This window comes from Ambystoma mexicanum, chromosome 1q (assembly GCF_040938575.1).
Source record: "Ambystoma mexicanum isolate Mex_15411 chromosome 1q, UKY_AmexF1_1, whole genome shotgun sequence".
In the NCBI taxonomy this organism is placed as follows: Eukaryota; Metazoa; Chordata; class Amphibia; order Caudata; family Ambystomatidae; genus Ambystoma; species Ambystoma mexicanum.
The window spans coordinates 1,444,245,633-1,444,267,023 of record NC_090922.1 but is presented as its reverse complement, the minus strand read 5'-3'; the positions used below and the strand labels follow the sequence as shown (position 1 = coordinate 1,444,267,023).

Below are 21,391 nucleotides of genomic sequence, written 5' to 3'. Positions count from 1 at the left end.
GTTTTCCGAGTGAGCACCCACGTGGTGCCTTACACCTCTGTAGCTCGTTTTCCCCTCTCGCATTAACAGTTCTTTGTACTTTTATCAATTAGCAGTTGGTTACTTTTGTTCAACACAGTTCGGTTTCTTATTGGCTCTCCCCTCGACTCAATGGCTGTGATGAACCACTTGGCTTTTCTTGTCTCTGGAGTCAAGGCCGGTACCACAGTGGCACACTTCTCTCCCCAACTTGGTTCTCGGCAGAGGAGGGCCCTGTGTACCGTTGACATCTGCTGCAACACACGCTAGCTTTTGTTCACGGTCTTACGATTGTGCGTGGTATTAAAATACACACATACACTGATTTAAAACGTTTTCTTGGCAAAGGAAATCTGTTAATGGTTTTAGGGGCACAAGATGATTGTCCTAGTGACTTTTCCAGGGGATTGCTAATTCCGCAGGGCTGTGTGTCTAACAGGAAGGCACCTAAAAGCATAAGTGTTACTTTGGTCTTGATGGATTAGAATGTCTGATCACCGTTTTCAAAGCTGAAGATTACTGTTTTTCTTAATCTGAGTCATTCAGTTCAAGAACTACAGCCATGACATTGAGGTTCAAAGGGTCCCAAAGCAAAAGCAAGAGGCCAAGGAGAGGACGCAAGAAAGGCGCTCTGCACTGAACGTCCGGCTCTTTCTCAAGGAATTTTGCATCGACCTCCTAGAAAACTGCTACAATCGTCTCATATATCGTGAAGGTGAGTTGGGCCTGTTGGGATTGGAGAACTGTGAGCGTAATGGCAGGGCAGGAATGGTGAGAGCGCATTGACACATGGGGGTTCACTCTTGCCAACTGAGACTAGCAAGACTTAAGCAAAGATCCCAATGCTGGAGCTCTGGCCCGCACTACACTGGTCACAGCACTCGCTATTCACCTCACAACCTTTCTCGGTGCGAACTAGCTGAAGCGGCAAGCTTGCTGCACCAGTTCTAAATCGAGTGACTGAAGGCAGACCTGATTAAGACATTTTTATTACACCAGTAGTGGGTTTACAACTCCAATTAAGTCATTAAAGCTCAGAAGACTACTTTGAAAAAACACTGGCAGGCACGTTTGAGTGCAAAGTGTTTTGGGATGGCTTGCTTAAAGCACGCTCAGAGTTCCCATGAGGAGTTATTTTGGGCCGGGAGGGGTAGGATCTGGGTGGAAATGGCTACACGGATTAGCATGGCCATGGCTAGTCAATATGTGGGAAAATAACCAAACACCTGCATGCTTTGTGTCCCTCCTTTTACGACATTCCCCCCCTAGCTGTACTCTATTGCAATAGTTTCAGTGAAAACCGATAGCCCTCAACTGACTCCTTTGCTCCCTGGGCTGGTTCAGGGCGCCCATCTGACTCCCTGGCTGGTTCTCCTTCCCTGTTAATCCCTGGGCTGGATCTCCACCTGACAACATTGCTCACTGGTAAGGGTAGTGGACCAGGTTGTAATTGTGTCTTCTCCCACTGATACTGCAGTGTGATATCCTGGGCAATTTGCCTTATTGTTCTTGTTTGCGCTGTTGGAGTTAGTCTGATGGCCAGAAAGTAGGTGCCTTTAACTCTTGTTTTTTCTTTTTTATTGTAGAACAGTTACAAGCCACGCAAAGACACAAAAAGTTGGCAATACATCATTTGCAGGTATCACTGGCGGCTCTGACCATGACCGATTCATTCCCGGAATCAGCAGAGAAGTCTTTGGGAATGGACACTGGATCATCCACACAACAAAAGGTGAAATTCTCCTCATAACAGAACCATTCCCAATTTAAAAACTGTAGTTAACTTACTTAATTTTGAGAGTACCTTTTCCGCATTGAATGGACACCATATATCCATGATGGCCATTACACAAGAGCTGTTGTATCAATTTGCTATAGCGTGAATACATTATTTTCTAGACTAATAAGTCATTTGTTTCTAATGCATTTTAAAACCTGTCCCTCGTATTCATTGCACATTGGCCATTCCTGGATTCCAAGCAGAATAAGGGTAAATAAAGTGGGTATTATCTTTGGGGTGTTGTATATTTTTTAGTCAATCCGAGTATTCAAGGAAACGGTGATGCATGGTTTTCAGGCAGGAGGCGTTGGGTCACCCATGTAAGCAGGGTGTGCTTTGGCATGTCTGGGGTCATGTGTTTCTGGACCTTCTGATTATGTTAATCAGCAAAGGGTTTAAAAGACTATTTCCCCATTTCCACTTATGCTTTCTATTTCTAACTGTGTGATTTTAAGCATCAAACCGTTGAATCTACACAATTGTTTCTGCATGATTGCCCCGTCTCCCATCCCCACCGACTTACTGCCTGGCTCAACATCTCGTCAGAAACATATTAACCCCTTTGAGCACTAAAGAACATAAATCTACTGAATGTAGCCACAGAAAACATTAAGCCCGTTTCATCTGCTGTGTACAAATGCATTTAAATGTAGTGATGCATATTTTTAGTTAATCCTGTATTTATTCTACAATAAGGAATTTAACAATACCTTTTCAGATGTCCATTTATATTCATATAGCCTTTCTCTTTTTGTAGAATGTTTAAGATCTGCCTGCAAGGCCAACAGTTGGCCTAATATGGACTGCTCGGTGATAAGAAGGAAGCTTGCCACCACATTTTGCAATCCCTGAAGAGGCCTAGAGACTACGCTTTTTGAAATGCAGAATGGATGATTTTTATTTGTTTGTATTTTTGCAAACTTATTTATTCTTATAGAATACAGCTATGCCGTTAAACTGCATTTGTTAAATAAAACAAGTTGAACACTTTCTGAGCCTATGTTTGATTGAAGACATCTTATAGCCACAGTAATACTAAATTAAAATATCAACAATTTATACCTGCAGTATTTTACATCATAATATAAACTAGGTAATTGTTAGCTGCTCCTAGTGATATTGGGTGAAGTGACTATCGGCAGTCTGTAATGCAGGTAGACCTTTAACAGATTCTGTTTAGGTCGATGACAGTGTGTACTTTATTGGAGTGATTTGTAATTGTGGGAGTTTATTGGGTGTGATGCCATGTTAGCTAGAGGTGAGAAATGAAATGAGGGAGTTTACAGGTTCTCATGGAACCATCCTGGCGTAATCCCCACCCATCCTGTCATGGAGTAATCCTGAAGTTGTCATGGAGTCATCCTGGAGTAATCCTGAAGTTGTCATGGAGTCATCCTGGAGTAATCCAAAGTCATCCTGGGGTAATCCTGAAGTTGTCGTGGAGTCATCCTGGAGTAATACAAGATCATCACTGGAAGTAATCCAAACTCATCCTGGAGTAGTTTCTGTGATGACTCTAGAGTCATCATCTCATTAAATATTTCAGCCCACACACATACTTCAGGATGATCTTCCTGAACTATCCATGGATGACTCTAGGATGGAGTCATCTGATGACTCCAGAATGACTCCAGGATGATCTTCCTTTTTGACTGGGGTGAGCATGCTGGAGGAATCGCTGCTCCACCCTATTTCTAGATTTGCTATAAGGCAGTTCTTTTGTAGATCTTTCATTACTATAGACCCTCCCAGTACCCTGAGAAGGACAAACCCCTGAAGAAAGCGGACTTCCTGAGCTCATCCCGAGGCATGGATCTTTGCGGAAAAGCTAAAGCCTCCTCCACGAGGAGGCAGCCATTTGCCTCTGCAGCCTGGCCTCCTCAATGAGGATGCTGCCATTTGCCTCTGCAGCCTGGCCTCCTCCACGAGGAGGCGGCCATTTGCCTGTGCGGCCTGACCTTTCCCGGCACTCGGCTGGCAGGCGACGGCCCGGAAGTCTAATAGGGTTTGGCGAAATCAGCTTGTGCCTCAGTGGTGACTTTATGCAACTCTACATAAAGGGGAAGAGGGCCGACTGCTGCTGGATTGTTGTGCTCCGGAAGCCTAAATGGAGAGTGATGAATAGGAGGATTGAGAATAAAGGTATTGAGAGAAATATGAAATGGGGCCGCGCGATCCCCAGGAGAGCGCGCGCAGCAATAACTGACCTCCATGGAGCGGCCATTTGTTTCCCCCTCTGGCAGCTTTATAGGTACTTTTCGGGCTGCAAAAAGAACACCAATTTGCGGCTGCAGTTTGTTTTGATAACTGAAAGTTTCAATAAATCTGTATTAAAATCACAAGGAAAATTAAGCAGGCCGAAGCCTGTGGGGCACCAGAGATGGATGGGGCTACCTTGGTTGATGGGGTTATTTCTTTACCCTCTCCGCCTCCCCCCAGCTGGTACTGTCAGCAACGGTGTCTCTGTTTGGTTCACGCTCCGGTCACAGGGGTTGACTAAAGGGGCACAACTGTTACAAGACGTTGACATCCAGCTGGTTTACAATCTTGCACTGCAGCAAGCGATCATACTAGTGTAAAACAACACGCTAATACAAATGATGATTGTCGTGGTTCAGACAACAAGAGTGCACTTGCTTAAGAGGCGAGACAGGTGTAAATCAGCATCGTCGTCTCAGTTCTGGCGCTGATTTTTCTATTTCACTTCATTAAATCAGTCGTTGCACTAATTGATTTTAGTAATATAAATGACTGTACTTGTGTAAACATTCATAGTAGGGCAGATCAACAAAGAGTCTCATTGTAGGAGAAGCAGGCGGGCCACATGGCACCAAATATCTCAAGCCACATAGGGGGAGATTGTTCAGGGGAGAATTCACATCCTGTATATAACTCCCTTAGGATGTCTGTGCATTAGGAAATGAGCATGTGTACAACCCATCCGAACCCATCTCTAAAAGCCCCGGAGGAAGGAAACATTGTTTATGGGTGGCCCTTGTACCTCCATTTTGTCCTCAGATCCAGATCCTGATGCTATGCAAATCAGAATATATACTTCAATGCTATGAACATTTTAATATTAGGGTGAGTGTTGTGAACAATGCCATGAGCATAAAGCCCAGGGTGAATGATGTACTTAGTGATTCAAGTATGCAACTCATTTATCACAGACACATTTCTCAGACATAAGGTTTGGTGTTCACAGCAGCAATTTGATTTTATGCAAAGCAGGCTGGAACCCTGGCTGGTGCTATTTGTCTCCATCCTGTTTTTCAAAGAGTATGTAGGAGTGTACCTGAGTGTCTATATTAGAATTTAAAGTTTCTATGGGAAAATCATTTATATTGTACATAAAAGTGTATCATTCTTAATATGACTACAATATATAATGCAAGCAATCATTAGATGTAAACATTGAACAATTTTAAAAATAATGAGTTTTGAATGTTAGTACAATTAAATCATTTTCTTTTTTTAAATAGCTCCTTTTGCAAAAACAAAGCCCCCCTTTCACTGCAAATACATATTTTTTTCTCTTGTGTAGCTGTCAGCAACGGCTGGAGTGCTATAGCAAACGCTCTTCACTGCGCAACTCTCACATAAAAAGAGTCAAAGGCATAGGGGCTCATTACGAATATGGTGGTGTGGGAAAAAAGTGGCGGTAACCTAGTTACCACCACTTTTCCCACTCCGCCATACTACGAGTATGACCCTGGAATGGGAGATTTACCTCCAGCATCATTATAGAGGTGAATCCTCCAAATTTCTGCCAAGGAAATTGGCAAAACCGGCGGAATTACTACTGTCTTTTGAACTCCAAATTAATCGGGACTAACACCGCCACCACCACTTCCTCTGGCAAATTTACCGGTGGTGGTAATGGTGGTAACGGTAATTTCATTGAGCAGTATTCAGGCAGATTTACTGACAGAATACCGCCAACTCGTAATAAGGCCTGAGTGAGGCAGAAAAAGAGATCGCAGAGAGAAAATGAGAGAGAGGCAGAATATTTGTACAATTAAATATATTCCTTTTTTTAATAGCCACTTTGGCAAAAGACACAACCCTTCTCCCTGTCCGAGATAGCTGTATTTTTTCTCTAGTCACGCAACTGTCAGCAACGACTGGAGTGGTTCTAGCAAATGCTCATCTGAATACGTAATGCTCAGAGACAGAGAAAGAGACAGAGATGGAGTGAGACAGAGAGCTATATATACAGAACGAGCACAGAAGATAGAGTGAGAAAGAGCACTAGATTGGTGTATGATGCGCCAGCTGTGGCTCGTATGTGCGTGTGTGGTTGATTGTGTGACTATTCATACATTATATGTATATAACAAAAAATGCAAGGCTGCTTGCAATGTCTATATAAAAGCCAGTAAATCATGTTCAAAGCACTACTCACCTGTAATAAGAAAAGGACCTCACTACTGCTCTGTAATCAATTATTACAAGTGAGTTGTGATGTTACAGTGCCAGCTGTTTGAGCCATCAGGCAACAGACCTCCAGCTGTGACTGCGATAATCAAATGACCAGAAGTGACAAGCTTTTCAGATTCATGCCTTCTAAAATATCTTTCTCAGACACTTCACAGCCATTAATTGCGAAGTCATTGGGGTGGTATGTTTATTTTGTGCACTGCCAGAGTTTAACAAAGGAGAGCAAGAGTCAATCTGCACATTAAGGAATAAAATGCCCCTCCTCGATATAAAAAAAACATAGTAAGTTACCTGTGAGTTCTTTGATCTTATAAAGCTTGACATTGAGCTTGTAACTCTACCCACGCTGTCTTATTGCATAACTGTAAACATCATCTGTAAGGTATCAGGTTCACTGTACCCAAGAACCAGTGTAACCATTCTGTCTGGTACCATGCTCAATGATATGATATGATATGATATGGCATTTATAACGTGTCTATACACAAGTGTTCGTGGCAAGGGAAGGTGAACAGAGGGAAAACAAAGACAGCGATCCTACTAGGCCAAGTGTCATTCAGATCGCGCAAGTGCAGGGGAGTGTAACCAAGAACCACATACAGTCGTTCCTGCCTGTTTCATGCAACTAAGCATTGCTGTGACAGCGCCACGATGTCCCAGGGCTGCTCTGTGCGCTTTATAAATGTAAAAAATAAAATAAAATAAAATAAATAAAGGGACTCCGTCTTCTGATTCGTTCATCAATTTGGTCATGGACCTCTGAGGTGGCTTGCAATATCCTTATAGCATATGGTTGGGAGTAATGTATCCCATAAATAATACCAGGCGGCACTGCAGTGTGGCCTTTTCATACCAGACTTGAGTTCCGTTTCAAAGACCGCGTTCTGCCTCTAGCAAATGAGTTTATTTTTCAGGAGATCATGCAATACACTGAGTAGGTGTACGCCAAGAATCCCAAAGGAAAAATAAGAGGGCATTGAAATTATGTCCTGCATAACGAACAGTGGGAGAAAACATTTTGTAGGAGAGAGCGGTGTCCCAGTCAGTGGAAGAGGTCCATAATGACCGCCCCCAGGTGTAGGAATTTCAGCCCATCTGTGTTTTCAGGCTGGTGCCAGAGGCCGCATTATAGTCTCACATTCACGACATATGATCATCAAGTGTTTTTCTATGGATAGCGGACTGACCTACGGTAAACTAGGAAAGATACCCTGACCATCTAGTGCTTCTAAAAAAGGCAAGGGGCCCAGAGTCAGACATGTACTTTATTTTTTTTCTTTATCCTGTACATTTTTTGTGTGCAAACTATTTGTGACTATAACAAAATTCAAAGGAACAACTTCAAAATAAACAGAAGGATCACTTGGGAATGATAGAAAGGAAGGTACATGCTTAAATAAAATGGAACAATTATCGAATATATAGAATTAGAAAATGCTAAACGAGTATTCAAAGGCTAACCATTTACTTTATTTTTTTTATTATGAATTGGCCAGAATTGATTAGCCTTAGATAAATCGAACATCACCCATAGCAGTCTGTCTTATAAATACATAAATGTCAAGATTATAAGAAACACAATAAAAAATATTATAACACACAACTCCTAATTAGTAAAGTTCCTAATGGAATTACTAAATGACGTAATGATTCACAAAATGAAATCCAATAACTCGTAAATTATTTACGAAAGGGAAAAAACATTGAGTTGAAATGTCACATTAATCGGAATTATATTGATCGCGCCTATGAATTTCAGCACAACGATCATTAGACCAGTCTCCAGGCCAGCACCCGCTCTAATCCAAATGTCCTGAGTGCTTAGACTAAGATCATTATGCAGAAATCTACCCAAATATTTGGTCTGTACTCTTGTAAAGCTTTGCACTGTCGAATCAGATACTCTCTTAACTGTATAACTCGTGCCCCCCTACAGAATACAGAGCATTGAACTACGGGATCAATCCCGTACGGGATCAATCCCGTAGTTCCGGCATGTATTGCAGTAACCTCACCAGTCAAGATTAAATTAAGCCTGAACCGCAAGAATTGAAGACGCCAATGAGGAATCGGAAACTTATGTAAATATTTCGGTAGTATTCCCACAGGTTTATCAACTTGGGATAGGCTATTATACAAGTGGTAGGAGCTCATCCTCTCAATGGCTTTTTGCCAATCCTTCCTAAGACGAAGCTTTTTAACCAACCTTGGGATTGATGATAAGAGTGTTGCAAATAAACAAAATTGCCCAATTGGATTGCTGGTGCTTTTGCCTTGAGTTTCAGAGACACTTGTTAAATGGGGAACCTTTTACAGGTACTAAAAGGTTTCTATAAAGCAGCAGGCCTTTCCTATAAAACCAAACTCTAAGCGAGATAAAGCCCAAACAAAACCGCAATCCTTATATCGTCATGCACACTCTTAATTTGAAAGCCCTGCATCAGATCAAATATCCACAGAGCAACAATCCACTTCCTAGGCAATGAGAATTACCTCCTGGCTGTAAAGTATAGAGGGGGCTAACTAGTATAAAACAGCATTCTCTTGACTTCTTTCTCTTCCTAGCCGTCCAATCAGCTCCGTTACCCATTCATCAACATATCCAAGAGGTGTTTCGGTCTTATGTCCTGTCCATCAAGACCATACCTCTTGCTACACCTGCGTGTGAACGGAGGATAGCACAGGGGCAACGCTGGTCTTGAAACCAAGACCATGCAGAGCAACATAGGTTTGAATCCCGGATCTGTACTTAGAAACTGAACTTAGGAACATTATAAAAAACAATCAAATGAAATAAAATTTCTTTTTTTATAGTGCCCTTGGTGCTATGTTCCTTCACCGGATAACAGTTTCTATAAAAAAAACGATGATAGCATCGGTATGGTGAAGGTCTAGAAATCAGGTCCTTCAGATGGAGGCTTGTCAAACCCAGGCAGCCGCCCCAATGCTGAGCATAAAGTTTTAGTCTGGAGAGGCGATTAGGAATTCAACTTCAAGACTGTGGTACCAAAGGGCTCCCTCATGCTCATATCCCAGCTTTGCCAGCAGAAGGATACAGTGATCCTGGACACATCCTCTTCTATCACTGACAGTGCTGTCTTCTGTTATAAGGTTTGCCTCCTCACACTGGTAGCATTGCTTACCCCATTACCTGATCTTTCTTTTATGTGGCCCATTTGACCATTTCAGTGGATGAATAACTAGACAGAAATGGGACAAATATCACAGGCCTCTGGCATGCGCATTATAATGTCAGCTTGACACAAAAAAGGTTTGCCTCCTTGTACAATACAGAGGTTCTTCTGCACATCACCAATAACAATCCACAAGCCTTTGTGCTGGGTGTATTTGAAGCTTTAACATACACAAGAGACACACAGGTGAAATAGTTGAAGTTCACAGCAATTTCTATGCTGGTACTCGTTTACTTCCCTTGATGGTGGTAACAATGGAGCTAGAATCATTCCCATTTTGCATAGCATGTTTCTATAACATATTGTTTTTGAAAAGTATCATGTTGGGTTGTGTGATTTGTACTTTCCAAGTCAGTTCTATAAAATGGGATTTTGGTGGTTCATGATAAGAACTGGAAAAGAAAGTGGAAAAGGACAGAATTTGCAGATGGGGCGCAAATCCCAGATTCACTCTTAACCAATGTGTGATCCTGGGCATCTCATTTAATGTCGTATTACCTAACCTGTCACGATTGCCTTGCCCTAAAGCTTTCACAATTGCCAGCCCCACAGAGGGATTTCATTATCAGGGTTCTGATCTTCAAGACGCCTTAGTCATGGTTTCACTGGCTATAGTGTTGCTTCATCCATAATAATAGTGAGCATTGATATAATGCACACGACAGCCACTTGTTTCTCTGCTCACTAATGGCAACACCACGTGATAAAGGATGTCCTACTTCGAATCTCATCCTGTCGGGATACGGGCACCTTTCTAGTAGCGTCTAATCTGCATACACTATCTATGCAATGCTATGTGGAGCTTTCTCTGTGCTACCAGTGGGACTCCTGTTTCCAGGCTTGAGCACTTTTGCAATCTGCAAGGCAGCTGACCGGAGATCTCCGTCTATTCTGGGCTGTGTGCACCTTGTTATTTATTTATTTTATTTTCATTTATTTGGATTTATAAAGCGCCCAGCGGCCCAGAGGCATCGTGGCGCTGTTACAGTATATTCACTTAGATACAGCTTGAGACGGATACTTCGCAGACAGACTTACAGGTTGATTCTGTGTCCTGCATGTATACTACAGCCTGTTTACCTTCCCCGTGGCTGCTATTGCTGAAAGGGTGTCCTTTACTTATGCTGGAAGACCAGTAGCACCCTGGCTGAATCCTCCACCAACACTGAGAGGTCCACGGGTGCCAACTTGAGAAGCCATCAGACCCACCTTGCCAATTCGGGAGCGGAAAGCTCCTTGTAAGGCTAATGTGGGGGTACAGAGAAGCAGCACCAAATGCGGACACTATTATCATATGCCCTGTGCCCTTTGTTGGAATTCTGAGGCCCTGCCCTTTCCTGAGCTGTTGGGGGCTCTGCAAATGGCGGGGACGCCTGATCTGTGGCGGGAGCTCCCTCTCTGGCGCTGACTTGGCGGAACAGAGCTACGCTACAGAGTGCATGGGAGATGCAGGCTGTGCAGGCGGTTAGGCATGAACTGAACCCCACCGGGGAGGGGGGTCGGTGAGTGTTCACTCCCTGGATTACAGTGGAGTGGTGGACAAATAGATGGTGGAAACCTTAGGCGCCCTTGGCCTACTCCCATCCCACACGCTGATTGCTTCCCGAAAAGGTGTTGGCAAATTGGAGTTGCCACTGCACCCACTCCCGATGGTGAAGCTGCGGCCTGTGGGTGCCAGTGAAGTAAAGGGGGCAAGCAGCCCTGGAGGAAAAGGGGGGTATCAGCCACACGTACTCCCTAAAAGCAGCCAAATAACCACAACAGAAAATTATAGGGAGTAAAAAAAAAATACTGAACCCCTGACACATGAGCCTGCCCCAATGCTTCCCTTAACAAAGCACCATGGACATGTGCGGGTCACTGGCACCAGCAGATATGATATGATATTTTATTTATAGCGCGCCCACACACAAGTGTTTCAAGGCGCGATTGTGACCCGCAAGGAGATCGGCGATTGTAACTGTTTGGTGTGAAGAGGAAATGTCAAGGTAAAATGCACCTTTTACTGTGCATGAATTACTGGCTATAAAGACGTATACATGATCAAAAGTTATATCTGGCTGTTTAAACCCTTCAGGGAAAGATGACATGTTTACTCAGTGAAGAGACAAGATTCATTCCAGACCAGACTGACAGCAAATTCGTGTCTTATACACGGATCACGCATCAGAAAGAGCAACTTTAGCAAGTGGCCGTCTCGCCCTTCTCCGATGGTCCTCCTATGCTAAGTTGAGTTTGCTCTAAAACCACCAAATAGCTGGAAGCATAACACACTGCCATGATTTAGCTAAGCTACCATCTGCTCTGCAGGACGCTGTAGTGAGAGGCATAGACTTGCCAGTCACACTAAACTCAAGGACTTGGAAAAGACAGTTACCTCACTGGAAACCCTCTCTGCTCAGACTCTCCTAGGAAGAGGCGTACTTATATGAGCTGAATACGTGTAATACTGAAAAAGCGCCTTTTGCCCATAAGAAGGCTGCTGCTTGTATTAGGTACAGGTGAATAACGGTATTAGCCTATTTGACCTAAAACAATTGGCCTAATGACCAATCTGATCGAATTTTGCATAGATGATTTGGCCTTCAGGGCAATTTGGTCGCATAAATTGCAAAATACCCACCCTTGGAGAGCGGGGGTGTCACCCGCTCCCCATGTTTGCTATTTTGCAATTTCAGGGGTGCGGGTGTGTCCCCCGTTTGGTTAAAATTGGAGGTGGGAGACAAAACAAAAACAAAAAATGCATGTGCGTTTAAATTGGGCCCCGAGCAGATAGATTGCGGTCAGTTTACCCCGATCAAAAAGAATTTGGTCAAACACACCCAAACCGTTAATAACACTTGCACCTCAAAGGTAGAAATGTTGTCTGACCAGAACGCTGTTAATGATACATTTCTCTTTATAGTATTTTGTTATTTATATAGCGCTCTTTCCCCACTTGTGTGACCTCATGCGCATTTTCCTTGGTTGGAACGCCCTTGGTGACCGTAGTCGATGTGGTTAGAAATTCTATGGGATTATATTTAGATGCCTGTGTGCATGACTGCCATTCTAAGACTTGGGTGGTTGGCAAGGCCATCAATCGTTGAGTACATCAATCATTGAGTACATCAGGTTTGCCCACTGTAGGACCTGAACCCGTGAAATATTTCCAACATCTAAATGTACCAAATAACATTCAAAGAGTTGGTCCGCCCTATTTCAGAAATGGAGGTTACACAAACAATGAACATCTTGAAATGTAACAAAGCCTTAGGTCTGGATGTGTCTCCTAAATATTGTAAGCTATGTCATGATGAAATCTCAGAAGACTGCATAACTTCGAGCTGTCATCTGGCATGCTCCAAGGTACTGTGCTGGAGGCCCATGCTTCTTTAATTTTAAAGCCAGGGAAGGACCTCCCCACTATCTAGTGGTAGTTATCACCTCACTTCCCTTCTTAACACCTATCTCAACATCCTCTCCCAGATGTTAGCGGACAGAATTCAATGGCGTATACGCCAGATTATTGTTATAGATCAGCTTAGATTTTATGAATAATTGTATGTACACCGACCGCCAAAGGGATGTAATGCATATTATTCACCCTAGCAAACATTTAGGGCGATACCCTGCCCTAGTTGCAATCAATGCTGAAAAGGTATTTGATGCTGTCGAGTGGCCTTTTCTAGAGCAGCCATTGACTGAATGTGGTTTCCCCCTCACCTTTTATATGCTGGGTACACACGATTTATAGTTCACACCAGTTCAGGATTCCATTGGGAATGTCCAATATCAAGATTTGTTTTTTTCTAGGGCAGGGGTCTGCAACCTGCCTATCGCCCGACGGTTTAGACTTCTGCTTCTGTGATCCAAGATCATTGACTATACAGGCGAAGGCTGATGGAAGTTATAGTTCAAAACATCTGTAGAGCCAAACAGGGGTACCATGCCCTTTGTCCCCCCATACTTTTTAAAATTGCATTAGAGCCTTTTGGGATCAGAGACAGGTCCTCCCATGAAGATGAACAATCATAAAGTGAGGTATTATATGCCAATGATATTTAAGCAGCCTGAGGTCTGATATGCTAAAACACTCTGTTGCTAGCTGAGGAGTGTGGCCTATACTCAGGATACAAAATCGATTGGCAGAAAAATCAAATTGTTATGCCTCACCCGCATGACAGTCGAAGAAAGGCCGAGAGAGAACACTGGGTTTGAAATACACAGACCCACTTAAGTACTTAGAGGTGCACAGCATTAGGAAGCTGCATGCCTGTTCAAAGGCTAATTTTGATACATTGTGGAAAATGTTTGATAAAGACTTTCCTAATTCGGCCATGTGATGACTTGAGAGCATTCGCCCCTTCTCCCTAGGGGGAGGCGCCCAGCGAGGTGAGCCAGCGCCACAAGATCCTCCCTAAGTGTCGATATTGGCCTTATTTGATGAAAGGCTTTGATAAAACCGCTGAGTTTAGCCTAAGCGCCAGATATAAAAATTCGAAGACATTTGAAGCAAAAACCAGAGGAAAGGCACCAGGAGGAGAGTTATCAAGTAAAGAAAAGGTTATAAGATACCCCAACAGAGAGGAAGAGAAAACCTCAGAAGTATAAAGTTTTAAGTTGCTATGAAGAAAGGGAAAACATTATCAGCATAAAGAGTGCCTGAGAGGGACTAGAGGATCTCACAAGTTCATAGAGATCAAAGATTTACCACAAAACAAGAGCTACAGAAGCTCATCAGTGAAGGTTACCGCACCCAGATGAATAGGTTATACAGACTCTATAACACATTTTGGAACTGTTGTAGCTTGGAAACCTTTAAAGAAAGCTGAGAAGCCCAGCTAAAGGGACGATAACTTATTTAGTTGTTAGTTCTAAGTGGTAGTGTATTATAATTGGTTATTTATAACATGCTTAATACCTAGAGATTTCTAAGCGCAAGCCCGGGGATCGAACCTTTGTTGCTACGCGTCGTCTTGCTTCCAAGGCGAGCGCATTGCCCCTGAGCTATCCTCCCGAAACACATTTAGGTAGGGAGGGCCGTGGTAGGGTCAGATAGGGTTAGATTGCTGGATGGGGACCATTTTGTTTTGGAATTTTGATCCTTGACGTGGCCCTTTTTTTAGTTTGGTTAAGCAGGGAAATTCCCATAGCAACAGGTTAAGATGGGACATTTTGTTTTATTTTTGTCAAATAAAACATATGCAAGCTGCCAACTTGTATCCGACTCCTTCTCCTGTTTTGCCACAGCCACTATCCCTAAAATCTTTCTTAGGGAGGATCTCCTTCTTTGAAAGGATTATGACTCCACAAGCTAATTATTTATCTGTATCCCATTATTTTAAATCCTTGGAAAAGTGCCTCACATAATGTTTGTGGGTGGGTGCATGGAAAGACTTGCATTAAGGTTGCAGTTCTATACTGATGGCAGTCCAAAAGGGGTTATCAGATCCTGAACCTGTGATTTTATATGGGTCAAGATCTAATATCCAGTCGCGTTAAACTGCCACTCTAGGTGCGTTTAACATCTTACATGCTCTCCTCATTCAACATCCTACAGTGACCTGGAAATTCTGCCTCTACCCTTGCGCTCGGATCCGGTTTTAGCCTGTTGTAAGGGCATATGGACACACATTTACAGATACCTAGACATATTCCCCTTTAATGCCCTATACAGCCCCGTATTTGGCAGGACAGCCATTTTAAAATTAGGGGGAGGGTGGACAAACAGCGGGAACACTGAATGGAGAGTGGTGTTCTCCTGCTGGGACAATGCTTCAAAAATGGGTCTGGTCCTTCATCGCCTTTCACACCCCAGGGGAAGCATACGGTATTCATTAGTGAGACTTCTGAAGATATCTTCCGTTACAGCCAGGGCAGGATTGGCCCCTCGGCCTTTCTTCGTCACTGTGGAGTGGAGGCCGGTTTCTGGACATGCCTGGCCCGGTTTGGAGAAGAAGAAAAATTGAAGAAAAAAAGTTTTTTTTTCAATGTTTTTTTCTTCAAAAAACCTTTCATCCTTCTTAGGTCGATAGATGAGTACCAACACAGGTTGGGTGATATTGTATGCAGATTTGCTCTATAAAAAAGAGCTCAAGGGTAAGTGCTGTACAATAACATATTATCATTTGGCCTTGGACGTCTACTTGTATTCACAGTAATTTAGTGTGCTTAGCCATAATGCTATATGATATCACTTCCTGTTTTGTCAAGGGGTGAAAGGTTGTGTTTCATCGCTTCCCTGGATGTCACTTTGGTGTGTGGTCAAATGACATCACTTCCGGTGATGTCATCAGAAGTCAAGGGTCATGAGGCGAAGGGTGGGCTTTTTTGTGGGTTACCGGGCCTATTTCTTGTCCCAGTCCGACCCTGGTTACAGCACTGTGTTGCAGCCATTTTGAAATCAGTACTCAGATCAAAACGACAACGTCATAGGTGGATATGTCAGAACCCTGGGTCTCCTAAAACGCAGCCTGTCCTGGGCACATGCAAGTCTTCACTCTTCAGAAGATAACCCAATGGACCATCTGAATGAGAGATTGGAAAGGATTTATGTCTGACTCGAAGCCAACAAGTTTGTGGGTCTGCACTGGAGAACTGACAAAGTTCCAAATATGGAACTACACAACTTATCTCATATGATTTCCACCACAGGACATATTGGTACACCCACCACCCCACCCCCCGCACCTCCAAATGTGCAGGTTCAATCAATGAGGTTGCTGACTGTGCTGGATATGGTATGGTGAAGAAGGAGCATTAATGCACTGTATGATGAATTGCACACCATCCACTGCCTCATGACAATATATCAGAAAAAAATAGCTGATCTGATTCCTGGGGCTCCCCCTATTTCTCCAGAGTGAGCCGTATTCGGTATTCAGCTGACGCAAGACCCGCTTCAGGGCAAAGAGGAGAAATGGAGATGTATTACCCTTGCAATAGGCAGCTATATGGTTTGAGGTATTGGAAACAAGACAGTAAAGCCATATTCAAGGAATGTCTTGATATGATTGTACTGGTTACAGTCTGTACCAGTATGCTGTGCAGAGAACCGGCTATTCAGAACATACTCTCACTAGCGTTCACACATCTCAGTAGTGGGCCTGGGATTAACCTTTCGGTTTTTCATTACTTGGTATTAAAGAATGGACTGCACTCATTCTTTCTTTTTTCTACCTGAACTGTATCTGTGGAAAAAAAAGAGCATAGCCATTATACTGAATGTGAATTGTATTACCCAGGATGGATGTGGTAGGTATATGGGAGGCGAGTGGGTCTTTTCCTTCTAGGTTATACCAGACTGTGTTGTTGTTAAATGTCTTTATAACTTTCTGTATATACAAAATCTAAAGAATAATATTTTCCCTCGACTAAAAGTACCCCTATTTAGAATTGGAATTACTTTTGTATTCCCAAAAGATGAAGGTACTCCCAACTTTAAAAAAAATACATAGTTAAATACTACTATTTCAATATCTGTAGCCACAGGGAAAAAAGGTATGGAAGGTTGGTGTCTGCTGGAGAGACAGGACTGAACCCTGGATGCAAGCTATGAAGTGGTGCCAGGCCACTGCTGCATTGGATGACAAAATGAATAGGATAGATAGTGGTATTTATTCACCTTGTACTGCTGTGACACAGACTTATTGTCCAAAGTGGGAGAATCCGCTGCACTTCAGTATGATTTCTCCAAGGGTTTCATGATGTCATGGAGGCGATTACAAAGTTCCAGAAAACTGTGAACCAAGTGTGGAGGTCAGTTTCTTCTGGTTCTGTTCTTTTTATTCGACTGGCTACAGTGTCTAGTGACCAGACACTGTGGCCAGTCGTATAAAGGGAACAGAGCTAGAACTGGAAGCAGTTCACTTGAAATCATTAGAGGAGAAGTTTCCTTATATACAAAGCCTCAGCTTCTAGGCACGAAGGGGAATAAAGAAAAGATGGTGGATATTACTGAAATGATGGATAAAAAGAACCTGAGGCTGCAGAAATCTTCGCCAGACAGCATCAAGTGAGTGCAATCCATTGCCTTGTTGCGCTCTGAAACACTTGTGTACGAGCGCGATAGAAATAAAATATCAATTCAGTTCAATATCAATTCAATTCAATCCTTTAATCCCGTATAGAGGGGTTCTGCAGCCTGAGGCTCTCCAGATGTTGTGGACTACTCCCATGAAACCTCAGCATTTGCTTTGCTTTCTTGGGATAATGGGAGTTGTAGCCAAGCACATCTGCAAAGCCAAAGGTTGCAGAAACTTGCTTTATAGCTGCAGCCCTGGGACTTCAGGAAGCTGGCGCAGCATTCCGGACTTCAGGAAGCTGGCGCAGCATTCCAGATTCAGACTTCCATCACAGAGGTCCATAAGTCTAAATGCATCTTCTCTGGGACAGTGGTGAGGATCTTGAGGGGCTCAGAGATCACGGGGGAGTTGTTATAAACGATAGCACGGGTGAAATCCTTTGAACTGGAGTGACAAAGTTGACCTTTTTTCCCCAGACCTGAGTGACTCCTCCAGGGCCAGTTAACAGGAGATGCCGTAGATTCGAAAGGCTTCATTAAGCGTATCTTCAATTGATGACGTTTGGGATGGTAATGTGCCAAACTTAGAGTGGTGTATCAGGATAAGAGGATGATTTTTGCTGAACGTTAGGTGGGGGATTAATTTTAGTGCAAGATCAAGTTGCAACTTGGAGTGGTGGAAGGTGGGGATTGCCTTAGGAAATTTGTTTATGACTTTCTGCTATTTTCCTTTTAATGGTAGCCCTGGCAAGAGTCAATTGGAGTATGTTCATGTTGAATTTTGTTTGTAATAATGGAGGTTGAAGGCATAAAGGCATCGACTGTCTGATAAAGGGTTTGTCCTGACACTATTTTCGTGGTGAGATTATTGAGGAACTCATGGTGGCAACAAGTAGGATAGACACAAGTGATCCCACTTCAAGGGTGTTTATTTAACAATGAATGCAGGGTGGAAAAACGCCTAATCTAAACCTAAGTCTAAGATGGGAGCAAGCGTTGAGCATCAAATGAAAAATAAGGTAGTCCTAGTGGTGTAATGTCAAATAAAAAGGGGCTATACTAAGAAACCTATTACCAAATTTACAACTAATACAAAAAGGGTGCAGGATAGTTTTCAAGAAAAGAAAGAAGGGTTCTCAAACCATATGTCAGGATGCGGTAGTCTGGGACTCCCTTCCCCATGTTTTAAGCACATGGTAAGGTGGGATCATGGAGCACAGCACACTCTCTAGCTCTTACAGCATGACATAACCATTCAGCTTTCAATTATCAGAGCCAAGTCTCGTTTCACATGAAAGTCTCTTGCCTTCGAGGACCTGATGTCTTCCGAAATAATAAAACAAAAGTACCTTCAACAAATGGTTTTACTTAGGGTTTTACTTAGGGTTAGAATTCTCCACCCTCGGGTCCCCCTCTTCCAGGCGCTGACCCATCTTGAATCTTGACCTCCCTCGGTTAGGTTCACTATGGCTTTTCCTTCTTCACCTCCCTCGCTTTTCTTAACTGTTTGTAGATCAAAGACTTTCGATTGTACTGCGATTTTGCTAGACCCTCAGTATGACCACTTTGACCTATTTCGGTGGCTCTCCTACAGCCTTCTGGTATCTGTAGTTTTGCTCAGATGGGAATCGACTCGAGTCTTTGGAGTTAGCACCCACGTGGTGCTGGTTTCCCTCTGCCGCTGGCCTCCCCCTAACACTTTTTACAGATCATTCACAGTTCATTGAACTTGGTTCAAACCTGCCACTTTGCGCTTCTCATGCAACACAGCCCGGTCCTTATCGGTTCTTCCCTCGACTCACCCACTGTGATGAATCGCTTGGCTTTTGGCTTCACTGGAGTCAAGGCCGGTACCACAGTCGCGGGAGCTTCCCTCGCTCCTGCTTAATGGCGTAAACCTGCCCGTGTACCGTTGACATCTGTTGCAAGACACTTGTGCTATTGTTCACGGTCTTATGTCCTCTTCCACGAATGTTCCGCTGGCCTGGGACGAAAAGGGCAATGTCACCTCTTTCCTCGCCACCCTCTCGATTCCCGCTGCCTTTCTCCTTCTCTTGAACTGCCGTGCCTGGTTAGCTGTCTTGTGGTGTTGTCTGCCATGCTCGTACTGTGCTCTCAGGCTCCACCTTTTATCCCTGTGGGGAAGGGAAATGGCTGTCGGGTGTGTGTGATTCTGGTCAATTGACTGACTTTGTCTTAGGATGTCGCCCCTCCTCCCATGGGGAGGGGGTTCCCATGGGGTCAGGGTGGTGTGTCCACAGTACAACAGTCACCCTGTGGATGGTGCATCGCAGGAGGATCGCATGGGAGAGGAACCCCCTTATGGGATTAGGGATGACCATTCTCGGAGAGCACGGTATCCCACCAGCTTATCAGACCCTCCCTCCTCCCCAAATAAAGGTCTCCCTTACTTTCTCCAGGCAGTGTTAGTATCTGTTATTGTAAAGCAAAACCACCTAATACGATAGCGCTGACTAACAACAATGGAAAGACCAAATGCTTCCCATGTAACTAAACCACGACTACAGTGACCAAGAAGAGGATCACGAGTATGATGATTACTCCAGAGAACTAGAATGAACGGTCTAGCGTTTAGCGTTTCACCGGTTTCGATTGGTCCAAAGAAATACAAAAAGGTAGAGGGAAAACATGATAGAGAGAGAAGTCCTCGAGCGAGGCCGGCCTACCTGGAACCAAAACAGGAGACGCTGTGCACAGAGGTGAGTGGAAGCATGAAAGCAGGCAGATGAGGATGTTCTCCTTTATACGCTGCCCGGACAAACCTCTGGGCATCCCCAAGCCTGGGTGTTATATTAATGAGTAAGCACTGACCTTGTCTTCAATGCGCGGAAACCGATGATATTGCGTAACAGCCCGAGAAACCCTCAAGGTCCTGAATGGAACAGCGACCTGGAGAATTCCCCCGGGACACCAGCAGGGAAAAACCCTCAAGGGGCAGAAAAAACCGTGTTGTAGACAGATCTGGGACACATAGACTTCCAGGATGGTGAATGAGAATCCCAGGTGCAACAGATGCGATGGCAGAGATGGGAGTCGGAACACTGGAACAGCGCTGTGGATGCAGGAGAATGAACGCGCGTCCAGAGAGGCAAGTAGGGAGGAAATAAGGAGGAAGAAACTGGAGAGAAACCAAGGTGGGGAAAAGGAAAAGCTGCTGACAGAGTGCCAGAAGAATGGGAATCCAAGAGGAGAGAGAGAACTAACGCGAGCGGAGCGGCACAGGATCCGGTTCCAAAATGCTTACTATTTCCAGGTTCCTTAAGAGCCCAAGCTCCGTGATTCCAGTGCTGCTACCGGTGTCTGGGAGCACCATCTTGGAAAACAACTAGACCGTTCTGTGTGACCTCTGTCAAAGGAACATACCGCAACCATGTTGGGAGAAGTAGCCTGCAAGTTGAATGCTGTTGTTTCCACTTGAACCATAATGACCACCTCTGATATGGTCGTATCCTGACACTGGGCAGCTGCCAGGAAGCAGACTGGCCGCCAATGAGAAACCGAAGAGAAACTGATCAGCGGGGCCGCCGCCGCCGACAGAAGCAAGCAACCAAATGTTACCGGAGCCCCAGAAGGAAGCATTGCTGCCTAGAAGGCATGCACCAGAGATACAGGTACGCAGGAAGAGCTAAAGGCGCTGAAGGTCTTGGAGGTGTCCAGGAGCAACAGGAACAAGTGAGTGAGGGGGACTGGGACTTCATAAAAAGCCAAGAGAGTGCAGAAGGGAGCATATGCTTCTTAGGAGAGTAAACTAAGCTATTGCACCCATACATATGAGTCTGGGACCCGCACCCATGTAAAGATAAGAAAGTGAGAGGGTCTGGGACCCTGAGAGAAGAATAGAAAGTGCAGAAGGGAGCATATGCTTGGCAGGAGAGTAAACCAAGCTATTGTAACAGTACACTGCGAGTCTGGGACCAGCACCCACATATAAAT

The 21,391-nt window shown here is 44.0% G+C and overlaps 1 long non-coding RNA gene across 1 annotated transcript; it reads left to right on the top strand.

The window, feature by feature from the left end:
- The first annotated feature begins 480 nt into the window (after positions 1-480).
- LOC138522502 (uncharacterized) lies at positions 481-2,788 on the top strand. The gene is made up of 3 exons (XR_011283319.1): positions 481-733; positions 1,605-1,750; positions 2,556-2,788. It is a non-coding gene; the product is annotated as an uncharacterized lncRNA (long non-coding RNA).
- Positions 2,789-21,391: the final 18,603 nt, after the last annotated feature.